This window comes from Loxodonta africana, chromosome 26, assembly GCF_030014295.1.
Source record: "Loxodonta africana isolate mLoxAfr1 chromosome 26, mLoxAfr1.hap2, whole genome shotgun sequence".
Lineage (NCBI taxonomy): Eukaryota > Metazoa > Chordata > Mammalia > Proboscidea > Elephantidae > Loxodonta > Loxodonta africana.
In genome coordinates, this window is record NC_087367.1 from 32,562,924 (window position 1) to 32,578,041 (window position 15,118).

The 15,118-nt window shown below is 37.4% G+C and overlaps 1 long non-coding RNA gene across 1 annotated transcript in view; it reads right to left on the minus strand.

Moving 5' to 3' along the window:
• LOC135228705 (uncharacterized) overlaps nucleotides 1–15,118 on the minus strand; it is a 378,080-nt gene that overhangs the window by 248,739 nt on the left and 114,223 nt on the right. The window lies entirely within an intron of this gene.

Here is a 15,118-nt window from a genome sequence, read left to right on the forward strand (position 1 = left end):
ACTACTGAAACTAATAGAAGAGTTTGGCAGAGTCTCAGGTTATAAGATAAACATACAAAAATCACTTGGATTCCTCTACATCAATAAAAAGAACATCGAAGAGGAAATCACCAAATCAATACCATTCACAGTAGCCCCCAAGAAGATAAAATATTAGGAATAAATCTTTCCAAAGATGTAAAAGACCTATAAAAAGAAAACTACAAAGCACTACTACAAGAAATTAAAAAGGACCTACTTAAGTGGAAAAACATACCTTGTTCATGGATAAGAAGACTTAACATAGTAAAAATGTCTATTCTACCAGAAGCCATCTATACATACAATGCACTTCCAATCCAAATTCCAATGACATTTTTTAATGTGATGGAGAAACAAATCACAAACTTCATATGGAAGGGAAAGAAGCCTCGGATAAGTAAAGCATTACTGAAAAAGAAGAAGAAAGTGAGAGGCCTCACTCTACCTGATTTTAGAACCTATTATACAGCCACAGTAGTCAAAACAGCCTGGTACTGGTACAACAACAGGCACATAGACCAATGGAACAGAATTGAGAACCCAGATATAAATCCATCCACATATGAGCAGCTGATATTTGACAAAGGCCCAGTGTCAGTTAATTGGGCAAAACATAGTCTTTTTAACAAGTGGTGCTGGCATAACTGGATATCCATTTGCAAAAAAATGAAACAGGACCCATACCTCACACCATGCACAAAAACTAACTCCAAGTGGATCAAAGACCTAAACATAAAGACTAAAACGATAAAGATCATGGAAGAAAAAATAGGGACAACCCTAGGAGCCCTAATACAAGGCATAAACAGAATACAAAATATTACCAAAAAATGACGAAGAGAAACCAGATAACTGGGAGCTCCTAAAAATCAAACACGTATGCTCATCTAAAGACTTCACCAAAAGAGAAAAAAAAACACCTACAGATTGGGAAAGAATTTTCAGCTATGACATTTCTGACCAGCACCTGATCTCTATAATCTATATGATTCTGTCAAAACTCAACCACAAAAAGACAAACAACCCAATCAAAAAGTGGGCAAAGGATATGAACACGCACTTCACTAGAGAAGATATTCAGGCAGCTAAAAGATACGTGAGAAAATGCTCCCAATCATTAGCCATTAGAGAAATGCAAATTAAAACTACGATGAGATTCCATCTCACTCCAACAAGGCTGGCATTAATCCAAAAAACACAAAATAATAAATGTTGGAGAGGCTGCAGAGAGATTGGAACTCTTATACACTGCTGGTGGGAATGTAAAATGGTACAACCACTTTGGAAATCTATCTGGCATTTTCTTAAAAATTTAGAAATAGAACAACCCTACAACCCAGAATTCCCACTCCTCGGAATATACCCTAGAGAAATAAGAGCCTTCACACAAACAGATATATGCACACCCATGTTTATTGCAGCTCTGTTTACAATAGCAAAAAGATGGAAGCAACCAAGGTGTCCCTCAACGGATGAATGGATAAATTAATTGTGGTATATTCACACAATGGAATACTACACATTGGTAAAGAACAGTGACGAATCTGTGAAACATTTCATAACATGGAGGAACCTGGAAGGCATTATGCTGAGTGAAATTAGTCAGAGGCAAAAAGACAAATGTTGCATAAGACCACTATTATAAGATCTTGGGAAATAGTATAAACTGAGAAGAACACATACTTTTGTGGTTACAAGGGGGGGAGGGAGGGAGGGCGGGAGAGAGTTATTTGCTGATTAGTTAGTAGATAAGAACTACTTTAGGTGAAGGGAAGGACAATACTCAATACACGGAAGGTCAGCTCAACTGGACTGGACCAAAAGCAAAGAAGTTTCCGGGATAAACTGAATGCTTCAAAAGTCAGTGGAGCAAGAGCGGAGGTTTGGGGACTATGGCTTAAGGGATCTTCTAAGTCAATTGGCAAAGTAATTCTATTATGAAAACATTCTGCATCCTACTTTGAAATGTGGCATCTGGGGTCTTAAATGCTAACAAGTGGACATCTAAGATGCATCAATTGGTCTCAACCCACCTGGATCAAAGGAGAATGAAGAACACCAAGGTCACATGATAACTATGAGCCCAGGAGACAGAAAAGGCCACATGAACCAGAGACTTACATCATCCTGAGACCAGAAGAACTAGATGGTGCCTGGCCACAACCGATGACTGCCCTGACAAGGAGCACAACAGACAACCCCTGAGGGAGCAGGAGAATAGTGGGATGCAGACCCCAAATTCCCATAAAAAGACCATACTTAATGGTCTGACTGAGACTAGAAGAATCCCAGCGGTCATGGTCCCCAAACCTTCTGTTGGCCCAGGACAGGAACCATTCCTGAAGACAACCCATCAGACATGGAAGGGACTGGACAATGGGTTGGAGAGAGATGCTGATGAAGAGTGAGCTACTTGTATCAGGTGGACACTTGAGACTGTGTTGGCATCTCCTGTCTGGAGGGGAGATAGGAGGGTAGAGAGGGTTAGAAACTGGCAAAATTGTCACGAAAGGAGAGACTGGAAGGGCTGACTCATTAGGGGGAGATTAAGCGGGAGTATGGAGTAAGGTGTATATAAGCTTATATGTGACAGACTGACTTGATTTCTAAACGTTCACTTAAAGCTCAATAAAAATTATTAAAAAAAAATTAGAGCAGAACTAAATGAAATAGAAAACAGAAAAACAATCAAAAGAATTAATAAGACCAAAAGCTGGTTTTTTTGAAAAAAGCAAGAAAATTGATAAACCATTGGCCAAAATGACAAAAGAAAAACAGGAGAAGAAGCAAATAACCCAAATAAGAAATGAGATGGGCGATATTACAACAGACCGAACTGAAATTAAAAGAATCATATCAGATTACTATGAAAAACTATGCTTAAACAAATTTGAAAACCTAGAAGAAATGGATGAATTCCTAGAAAGAAACACACTACCTACATAAACTAACACAAATAGAGGTAGAACAACCGAACACACCGATAACAAAAGAAGAGATTGAAAAGTAATCAAAAAAATTCCCAACATAAAAAAAAAAGCCCTGGCCCAGACAGCTTCACTGCAGGGTTCTACCAAACTTTCAGAGAAGAGTTAACACCACTACCACTAAAGGTATTTCAGACCATAGAAAAGGACGGAATACTACCAAACTCATTCTATGAAACCACCATATCCCTGATACCAAAACCAGGTAAAGACATCACAAGAAAAGAAAATTCCATACCTATATCCCTCATGAATGTAGATGTAAAAATCCTCAACAAAATTCTAGCCAATAGAATTCAACAACATATTAAAAAAATAATTCACCATGACGAAATGGGATTCATACCAGGTATGCAGGGATGGTTCAACATTAGAAAAACAATTAATGTAATCCACCATATAAGTAAAACAAAAAACAAGAATCACATGATTTTACCAATTGATACAGAAAAGACATTTGACAAAGTTCAACACCCATTCATGATAAAAACTCTCAGCAAAATAAGAATAGAAGGAAAATTCCTCAGCATAATAAAGGGCATTTAAAGCCAACAGCCAACATCATCCTAAATGGAGAGAGCCTGAAAACATTCCCACTGAGATCGGGAACCAGACAAAGATGCCCTTTTCACCACTGGTATTCAGCATTGTGTTGGAAGTCCTACCCGTTACCTGTTGCCAGTCCTAGCCAGAGCAATTAGGCTAGATAAAGAAATAAAGGGCGTCCAGATTGGCAAGGAAGGAGTAAAATATCTCTATTTGCAGATGACATGATCTTATACACAGAAAACCCTAAGCAATCCTCCAGAAAACTACTGAAACTAATAGAAGAGTTCAGCAGAGTATCAGGATACAAGATAAACATAGAACAATCACTTGGATTGTCTACACCAACAAAAAGAACATCAAAGATGAAATCACCAAATCAATGCCATTTACAGTAGCCCCCAAGAAGATAAAATACTTAGGAATAAATCTTACCAGAGATGTAAAAGACTTATACAAAGAAAACTACAGCACACTTCTGCAAGAAACCAAAAGAGACTTAAACCAAAAAAAAAAAACAAACTCAGTGTCGTCGAGTCGATTCTGACTCATAACGACTCTATAGGAGAGAGTAGAACTGCCCCATAGAGTTTTCAAGGAGCACGTGGTGGATTTGAACTGTTGACCCTTTGGTTAGCAGCTGTAGCACTTAACCGCTACGCCACCAGCGTTTCCAAAAGAGATTTACATAAGTGGAAAAACATACCTTGCTCGTGGATAGGAAGACTTAACATTATAAAAAAATTTATTCTACCAAAAACGATCTATACATTTAATGCTATATTTAATGCTATTCAGATTCAAATCCCAACAACATTCTTTAATGAGATGGAGAAACAAATTACCAACTTCATATGGAAGGGAAAGAGGCCCCAAATAAGTAAAGCATTACTGAAAAAGAAGAACAAAGTGGGAGGCCTTACTTTACCGATTTTAGAACCTATTATACCACCACCGTAGTCAAAACAACCTGTACTGGTACAACAACAGATACATAGACCAATGGAAGAGAATTGAGAATCCAGACATAAACCCATACACATATGAGCAATTGGTATTTGACAAAGGCCCCAAAACAGTGAAATGAGGAAAAGACAGTCTTTTTAACAAAAGGTGTTGGCATAACTGGATTTCCATCTGCAAAAAAAAAAAAATGAAACAAGACCCATACCTCACTCCATGCACAAAAATGAGCTCAAAATGGATCAAAGACCTAAATATAAAATCTAAAATGATGAAGATGATGGAAGAAAAAATAGGGACAATGGTAGGAGCCCTAATACATGGCATGAACGGTAGAGAAAACTTTGCTAACAATGCAGAAGGAAAAGTAGATAACTGGGAGCTCCTAAAAATCAAACACCTATGCTCATCCAAATACTTCACCAAAAGAGTAAAAGGACCACCTACAGGCTGGGAAAAAGTTTTTAGCTATGACATTTGCGACCAGCCCCTAATCTCTAACATCTACATGATACTGCAAAAGCTCAACTACAAAAAGACAAATAACCCTATTAAAAAATGGGCAAAAGATATGAATAGACACTTCACTAAAGAAGACATTCAGGTAGCTAACAGATAAATGAGGAAATGTCCACGATCATTATTCATTACAGAAATGCAGACCCAAACTACAATGAGATTTCATCTCACTCCAACAAGGCTGGCATTAGTCCAAAAAACACAAAATAATGAATGTTGGAGAGGCTGTGGAGAGATTGGAACACTTCTACACTGCTGGTGGGAATGTCAAATGGTACAACCACTTTGGAAATCCATTTGGCACTTCCTTAAAAAGCTAGAAATAGAACTACCATATGATCCAGCAACCCCACTCCTCGGAATATATCCTAGAGAAATAAGAGCATTTACATGAACAGATATACGCACACCCATGTTTATTGCAGCACTGTTTACAACAGTAAAAAGATGGAAGCAACCAACGTGCCCATCAATGGATGAATGGATAAATAAATTATGGCATATTCACACAATGGAATACTATGCATCGATAAAGACAGTGATGAATCTGTGAAACATTTCATAACATGGAGGAACCTGGAAGGCATTATGCTGAGTGAAATTTGTCCGTTGCAAAAGGACAAATATTGCATAAGACCACTATTATAAGAACTTGAGAAGTAGTTTAAACTGAGAAGAAAACATTCTTCGGTGGTTATGAGAGGACGGAGGGTGGGAGAAGGGTTTTCACTAAGCAGTTGGTAGATAAGAACTACTTTAGGGGAAGGGAAAGACAACACACAATACAGGGGAGTTCAGCACAACTGGACTAAACCAAAAGCAAAGAAGTTTCCTGAAAAAACTGAATGCTTCGAAGGCCAGCGTAGCAGGGACAGAGGTTTGGGGGCCATGATTTCAGGGTCATCTAAGTCAATTGGCATAATAAAATCTATTAAGAGAACATTCTGCATCCCACTTTGAGGAGTGGCGTCTGGGATCTTAAACGCTAGCAAGCAGCCATCTAAGATGCATCAATTGGTCTCAACCCACCTGGAGCAAAGGAGAATGAAGAACACCACGAACACAAGGTGATTATGAGCCCAAGAGACAGAAAGGTCCACAAGAACCAGAGACTACATCATCCTGAGACCAGAAGAACTAGACGGTGCCCAGCTACAACTGATGACAGCCCTGACAGGGAACACAACAGAGAACCCCTGAGGGAGCAGGAGAGCAGTGGGGTGCAGACCCCAAATTCTCTTAAAAAGACCAGACTTAATGGTCTGACTGAGACTAGAAGGACCCCGGTGGTCATGGCCCCCAGAACTTCTGTTGGCCCAGGTCAGACACCATTCCTGAAGCCAACTCTTCAGACATGGATTGGACTGGACAATGGGTTGGAGAGGGATGCTGGTGAGAAGTGAGCTTCAGAGATCAGGTGGACACTTGAGACTATGTTGGCATCTCCTGCCTGGAGGGTAGATGAGAGGGTAGGGGGGTTAGAAGGTGGCAAAATGGACAGGAAAAGAGAGAGTGGAGGGAGAGAGTGGGCTGTCTCATTAGGGGGAGAATAATTGGGAGTATGTAGCAAGGTGTATATAAGTTTTAGTGTGAGAGACTGACTTGATTTGTAAACTTTCACTTAAAGCACAATAAAAATTATAAAAAAAAAAAAGAATTCAGATTCAAGAATGGAAATTATTGGATAAGATTAAAGTAGGTGGTCCTAAAATTGCTACTGCACATGGGGCAAGCAGAGCACATTTTAAAAAGCATGAACAGCATTTGAATGGATTTGTTCGATTTGAAGGAACAAGACGGGGAAAAAAATACACAACCTGAATAATGAATCACCAGTCTTAAACTTACTATTTCAAAGTATCAACACATTCTCCCTAAAACAATTTTTAAAAAGAACAGAAGACTCATACTTCTCAATTTCAAGTCTTTCTACAAATTACAGTAACCAAGACAGTGTGGTGCTAGCATAAGGATAGACATAGAGATCAGTGGAATAGATTTGAGAGTCTAAAAATAAACTCCCACATTTATGGTCTATTGATTTTCAACAGGGGTGCTGAAATCATTCAATGGATAAGGAATCATCTTTTCAACAAATGGTGCAGGAACGGCTGTATATCCTCATACAAAATAATAAATTTGGACCCCTACTTCATACCATATACAGGAGTTAACCCAAACCGGACCTTCAACTGGAACATAAGAGCTAAAACTATAAATGAATATGCCATGGACTTCCAGAAGAATGAACAAATCTGTCTTGCTTAAAAGCAAGGATGGCGAGACTTCATCTCACATACTTTGGACATTGTATTAGAAGAGATTAGTCCCTGGAGAAAGCCATCACGCTTGATAAAATAGAGGGCCAACAAAAAAGAGGAAGACCCTCAGTGAGATGGAGTGACACAGTAGCTGCAGCAATAGGCTCAAGCATAGCAATGATTGTGAGGATGGCACAAGACCAGGTGGTGTTTCATCCCGTTGCACATAGGGTCGCTATGAGTTGGAACTGACATGATGGCACCTAACAACAACAAAACTATAAAACTCCCAGGAAAAAAATAAATAAGCAATGTTTTCTTAAATATGACATCGGAAATAGAAACAACAAAATAAAAACAGATACATTGGAATTCATCATAATTAAAAACTTGTGTTTCAAAGGACATGACCAAGAAAATGAAAAGCTAACCTACAAAATCAAAGAAAATATTTACAAGTCATATATCTGATAAGGGACTTATATCCAGAATATATATGAAAAAAACTTTTAGATTAAATAATGAAATGACATATAACTCAATTAAAAATGGGCAAAGAATTTGAAAAGAGACTTCTCCAAAGAAGATATACAAATGACAAATAAGGATATGAACAAATGCTCAGCACAATTAATCATTAGAAAAAAGAAAATCAAAACTATAATGAGATACCACTTAACACACACTAGTAGGGCAGCAGTCAAAAAGACAATGGCAAGAGTTAGCAAGGATGCACAGAAAATGGAACCCTATGCACTGCTAGTGGAAACATGAAATGGTGCGGCTGCTTAGGAAAAGAATCTGGTCCACTGCCGTGGAGTCTATTCCAACTCATATTGACCCCATAGGATTTCCAAGGCTGTAAATCTTTACAGAAGCAGACTACTACATCTTTCTCCTTCGGAGAGCCACTGGTGGTTTCGAACTGTCAACCTTTCAAGTAGATGTCCAGTTCTTTAACCACTGCACCACCAGGACTAAAGAATCTGGCAGTTCCTAAAAAAGTTAAACATAGAGTTACCATATGACCCAGCAACTCTATTCCTAGCTATATGCTAAGAAGAAATGAAAATATATGCCCACACAAAAACTTGTACCTGAATGTTTACAGCAACCCTATTCATAATAACCAACAAATGAAAACAATCCAAATGTCCATCAAGTGATGAATCAATAAATAAAACGTAGTGTATCCATGCAATAGGATATTATTTGGCAATAAAAAGGAATGAAGTACTGATAGATACTACAACATGGATGACCCTTGAAAACATTATGCTAAGAGTTCAGCCACAAAAGAACACATATTGTATGATCCCATTTATGTAAAATGTCCAGAGCAGGCAAGCCTAGAGAGACATAGAGTAGTAGTTGCCTAGGTCTGGGGAAAATGTGGGGTGACTGCTTAAGGGTATGGAGTTTCTTTTTGGGTGATGAAAATGTTCTAAAATTGATTTTGTTAACAATTGCATAACTAAAAGCACTTAACTGTACACATTAAACGAGGCACTTGTAAACTACACAACTACATGAACTGTATCTCAATAAAATTGTCATGCACAAAAAACAAAACAAAGCACACTCCCTTCTGTAGTTTTATTTCTCTATTACTCTCCCAATCAACAGTTTCCTTTATTTTGAGAAACACGCATAGCACTTCAAAACTTTGAGTTCCTTATGAGAGGCACTTGATGATCTTATATGTTCAAATTACAAAGAAATATGACTTTGAGGAGAACATAATGGTAGTAATATATATTCCTAAATCTACATGGCACAAATTCTCTCATCTTACTTCATTAAGATACGCAGAGAGAGAGTGAAATATAGAGTGTATCATTGGTTTTACTGGATGGTGCAGGTTTGATATGGAAAATGAGAATACAGAAGATAGTAAAGAGCAAAAAGAAAACAAGCCAATTCAATTTCTTGACCCCCATATGCATCATAAAGATCTACCTCTAGTGAAAAATAAGAGACACATCATTTAACCTTGCAAAGGTTCCAGTACCTATTCTTTCTGTCCAGTTCTCTGTCCCTGTATGAGTCATACTGTCTCTCCCCTCTGGGCCTCTGTTGGAAAACTCTTCTCCACAAGCTTTCTCCACTCCCTCAATGATCGTTCCTACTTGTCCTTCAGGTCTCAGTTTTAAAATAATTTCCTCTGGATAAGAGTATCGCATGCTTACCTTAGCATGAAACTAATCAAACTATATAGTAGTAGTAATAGCAGTTTTTGAGTAATTACTAGATTCTAGGTGCTGCGCTAAGCTGCTCACATGTATGAAAACAATTAATTTCACAAAAATCATATGACCTAGGTGCTTTTAATAATCCCAGTTCACAGAGGAGGAAGCTGAGTCTTAGCTTAAATAACTTGTCCAATTGGCATCCACAACATTAAGTGAAGAATGCAAGGGTTGAATGTAGAACCCACACCTTGAGCTTCTAGCCATCCTGTTTATTCATATATCTCCTCCACTTAAGTAGAAGCATCTTAAGAGTAGAGACCGTATTTTGCTCACCATTACCACATTACTAGCTTCCATTTCATGGGTGTTGAATAGATATTTGGTAATTCAGTAAATAGCTAAATTTTCTGACACAACTTTAATGTTTCCTTTGTTCACAGATCTTTTGCTCCCTTCAAAATTTGGCAATTCAATGGTACTTCCATATCACAACAAATTCTGCCAAAATGCAATGACAAACCAGAAAAAAGTGTGAAAAACAACCATTTCAGGGCTTTCCAGAGACATACAACAAATTATGAAGTTGTTATGAATGAAAATCTACTGAGTTTAAAATAAGAACAATAGAAGTCTTCAGTGTTCTTGATTGGAGCTGTTCCCAAATTCCTCCCTCCATACCTCTCTCTACTCGCCTTCAGTAGGGAGTTGGCATGGTAGTTCCAACAGGGCAGAGAAAACCATAAAAAATTAATAGCTTCACTGAAAAAAGGGTATCTCTGGGTTGATAGCTCATGTACTATTCATGCTACCTTTTTATTTGACTAATCTAGCATTATCTCAAACTTGACACTATTAACATTTTGAGCCAGTAATTTTTTGTCACAGGATATTATTCTGTTAACTGTAGTATGTTTAGCAACATTTCTGCCTTCTATCCACAAGATGCCAGTAGTACTCCCTTACCCAAATATGACAAACAAAAATGTCTCCATACATTGCCAAATGTCCCTTGGGGGACAAAATTGTCCCCAGTTAAGAATCATTGATTTGGATCCTTATTTCAAACTGTACAAATATTAACTGAAAATGTATCATAGACCTACATGTAAGAGCTAAAGCTATAATACTTCTAAATGGCAATAAGGGAGAAAAACTTGATGACCCTGATTTAGGCAAAGAGCTCTGAGATACAATACAAAAAGAATAATCCACAAAAGAAAAAATATATATAATTTTCCTTTATCAAAATTAAAAACCTTTTCTCTTTAAAAGCAACCACTAAGGAAATGAAAAGATAATCCAGAGACTGGGAGGAAATATTTGCAGAATATACATACTTTTACACAATTAATGCGTGCCTTCTATGTTTGTTTGCCAACCACTCACTTCCCCTGCAAGGTATTTTCATAAGTACTGATATGCCAATTTTTTTTTACATGTTGCTGTAAAAAATGCAAACATTGCACACTTACGAAAATACCTCACAGGGAGAGGGAACAGTTGACAAACAAATGTAGAAGGTGTACATTATTTGCATAAAAATACTGTAAAATTGATAAAGATCTAGTATTAAAAATATGGAAACCCTGGTGGAGTAGCGGTTAAGTGCTACAGCTGCTAACCAAAGGGTCAGCAGTTTGAATCTGCCAGGTGCTCCTTGGAAACTCTATGGGGCAGTTCTACTCTGTCCCATAGGGTGGCTATGAGTCAGAATTGACTCGACAGCACTGGGTTTTTTATTCAAAATATATAAAGACCTCTTAAAACCCAATAATAAGAAGACAATTAAAAATTAACAAAACATTTGAATAGACAAATTTCATCAAAGAAGATGTATTAAAGGCTAATAAGCACATGAAATATGGTAACCATGGTTAGTCATTAGGGAAATGCAAATCAAAACCACAGTGAGATACCACTATGCACCCATCTGAATGGTTATAATTTAAAAAAAGGTCAATAATAATGTACTGGTATGGATAAGGAGAATCTGGGATACTCATATGCTGCTGGTAGGAATGTAAAATGGTACAGCAATTTTGAAAAGAGTTTGGCAGCTTCTTAAAAGGTTAAACATAAGGTTACTATAAAATCAGGCAATCCATGCCCAGGTATGTATCGAGGAAAAATGAAAATGTATCGACAAAAAGATTTGTTTGTGAATGTTCATAGCAGCATTATACATAATAGGCAAAAACTGGAAACAATCCAAGTGTTCGTCCACTGGTGAATGGATAAACAAAAAGTAGTATATCCATGTAATGGAATAGCATTCAGCCAGAAAAATGAACTACCAATACATGTCAAAATATAAATGAACCTTCACAGCATTTTGCTAAGTGAAAGCAACCAGAGGCAAAATAACACATATTGTAGATTTCATTTCTAAGAAATGTCCAGAAAAGACAAACCTATAGAGCTGAAAGCAGGTAAGTGGTTGTCTGGGGCTCAGTGTGGGAGAGGAACTGACTGCTAGTGGACATGAGGGAACTTTGTTAGATAATAAAAGTGTTCTAAAACAGGATTGTGGTGAGGTTGCACAACTCCATAAATTTACTAAAAATAGTTGAGTTATACACTTAAAATGGGTGAACTTATGAAATGTAAAGTATGCCTCAATGAAACTAAAAAAAAAAAAGCAAGGAGTAGATAGTCAGGAGTTCTAGATGAGGCAAGATTGACAATATATTGATAATTATTGAAGCTGGATGATGGATAATGTGATTCTTTATACGAGTCCTACATTTTTGTATGTTTGAAATTAGGGAGATGGTTGTACACAAATATCAGCTGGCCCTTTAGAAGTTGACACTGTTATGTAGACTTTCAAGAAGGCTCAGAATGGGTCCATTTTCCTAAATGTTTTCTTGTCTGCAAGCTAATTTAGATAGTACAGTATTAATGACAGCAAAGCTTCCTAAGGATCTTAGATTCTACTAATGGATAAATCTTGGCAGACCCTTGTCTATAAAAAGGTTGCCAACCGGAGACATTATGTTGTTTGGGATTTCCTCCTAGGCTGAAGCTGTGTCAGACAACTTCAGCATTTTAACACCCTCTCTTGTCAACAAGACTCAACACTTACAGAAATGACTCGTTTTTTTCTGAGAATAAAAGTCCTTAAGGTTTTGCATTTAACAAAATCTCTACTTTTCTGGAGGAAAAAAAAAAAAAAAAACCACAGTGGAAAGGGCATGAAATTTCAATTCAAAACCAGGTGAGACTCAATTCCAAAACTTTCCAGCTCTTTGCCCTTCAGCAAATTAATTTATTTCTTCATTTATGAAACAGTAATAATAAACCTCACCTTGTATGGTTACTGTGATTATTAAATTAGATAACCAATATAAACACCAAACAACCTGGCACACAGTAAGTATTGAATAAATTATAGTCATATTTATTTATTTTCCAAGACATTTTTAAAATAAGAAAAGTATCCCATAGTAAAATGTAGTGATTGTTGTTACATTCACAAATACAGCATGTAAGATGTCCAGAGATTTTCAAATCTAACTTTACTGAGGATTCTAAAGCCCAAAGAGAACATGCTCCCAAAAATGTAGAAACAGAATCTGAACTAGAACCTGGGTCTTCTGACTCTTGAAGTCAGGTTAGCAAAATGATCAAATGCCCACTTTTAATCAGATATCTTGGGTTTGATTTCCAGCTTTGCCACTTAACCTTTTTTTGCCTCAGTTTCCTTATCTGCGAAGTGGAAGTAACAATAATAGCTATTGCAAGGTTTATTGTGATGATTAAATGAGATAATGTGTGCAAAGAGCTTAGAATACATATCAACTATTATCACTATATTTTCTGAATCCTAAGACTGACTTTTTAATATTTTGTTTCTAAGATCAGTTAGTGTTTAAAAATTGAAATGCATTATTTTAGTAGTGTTTTCTTTTTTCCCAGAAAATATAATATAAATTTAATTTTTTACAATTCATGATTACTTAGACTCAAAGAAATGTCAAACTGAGCTCTGTTTCTCCCAAACTTTAATGTATCTAAAAAGTTGTTAAGAACATAAGTTTTGTGAGTTGAAGGCTGCAATCATGTCTTATTCATGTTTGTAACCCCAATACCTAGCACAGTGCCTAGCACTGGAGAGCTATTCAATAAGTATGTATTGAATGAATAAAAAAAGGAACAAATTATAAAAGAAAAGAGGAAGGGAGAGATGAAGAAAACAGAACGAATGAAAAAGGTGGAAAAGATAATAGAATGATAACATGAGTTGGATATCAGAAGATCTAAGTTCAAGTCTTAGAACTGCCATATATAGTCACGTAATTGTTTTACAAGTGGGAAGTTTTAAGGAACAGAAATTTGTTTTCTCACAGTTCCGGAGGCTAAAAGACCTAATAGTTATCTCAGCCATGTTGTAGGGTAATGCTATTCAGCTATATGCATCTCCTCCCTGATGGAGTCAGCTTTACTCTTCCCTGAAGCATGCTGGGGAAGAATTCGGGATGGACTCGGGCTAAGGTAAAAGGCCAGGAGTGGCATGACAAGGCCAGTGGCCAAGGCCAAAGAATGCCTTAGCAAAAAGAAGGAAAACATCTGAGCCTGGATGTGAAGTCCCTGGGAACACTGACTACCCAAGGACATGGGAGAAAAACAATGAGCCTTGGTCCCAGCTGGAGGGGTATATAAGCTTGGGTCCCTTGCTGGGTGGTTGTGGAAAATGTTCCAGCTGGCCGCCACTGGAGAAATCAGCTGCTTGCCCATGTAAGTTAGTTTCCCTGAATGTATGAATCTGGAAAGGGCTATGTGTCAGTTCTTCACGTTATCTGCCAGGACGCACAGTGAGGGTCTTTCTTTGCTGGGGCTGTCCCCTGACACATGTCAATTCCTTCCTTGTCTGTAGTCCCAGGTCTTCCTTGGTTCCTTGGGGTTCCTTGATGTAGTTCCATGGTATCTGTCTTCCCCCATGTGTGCATGCCCCTATGTCTATTCTGGTATTTTTATAACTTAGAAATAATTAGGCTTAAGATCCACCCTGCATTAATATGGCCTCATTAACATAACAAAAGAAAAGGCCTATTTCCAAACAAGATCACATCCACAGGTACAAGGACCAGGAATTCAACACATAATTGTTTGGGAGAAACATTTCAATCCATAACAGTGATATTGAACGACATTTAAACCACATTTATCAATCTCATAGGGTTGTATTGAGGATTAAATGACATGGGGATGTGATAGACTCATATGCTCAACCATCTACCTTGTATTTCCACTTGGATGTCTATCTCAAACTTAATATCTCCAAAGGGGAATTTTGGTTTAAGTTGCTAAACCTGTTCCTCCCCTAGACTTCCCCAATTCAGTAAATAGCACCTTCATCCATGATTACTCTGTCCAAAAACCTTGGCATCTTCCTTAACTCCTTTCTTTTCATCATTACCTATAACCAGTTCATTCTCAAATGTTCTCAGCTCTGCCTTCAAAACTCAGTAAAACCGGTGAAAGCCAGAACCTGTGTAAGGCGGAAACCTGTCAGAGGAGGAAGAATAAAATATTTGCCACTAATTGTGATAGCAAAGGGGTAAGACTTCACCCTGTCAAAGGCAGAAAACTTGGGAAACCTGAAAAAACAAGCCAGTCCCTTCAAGTT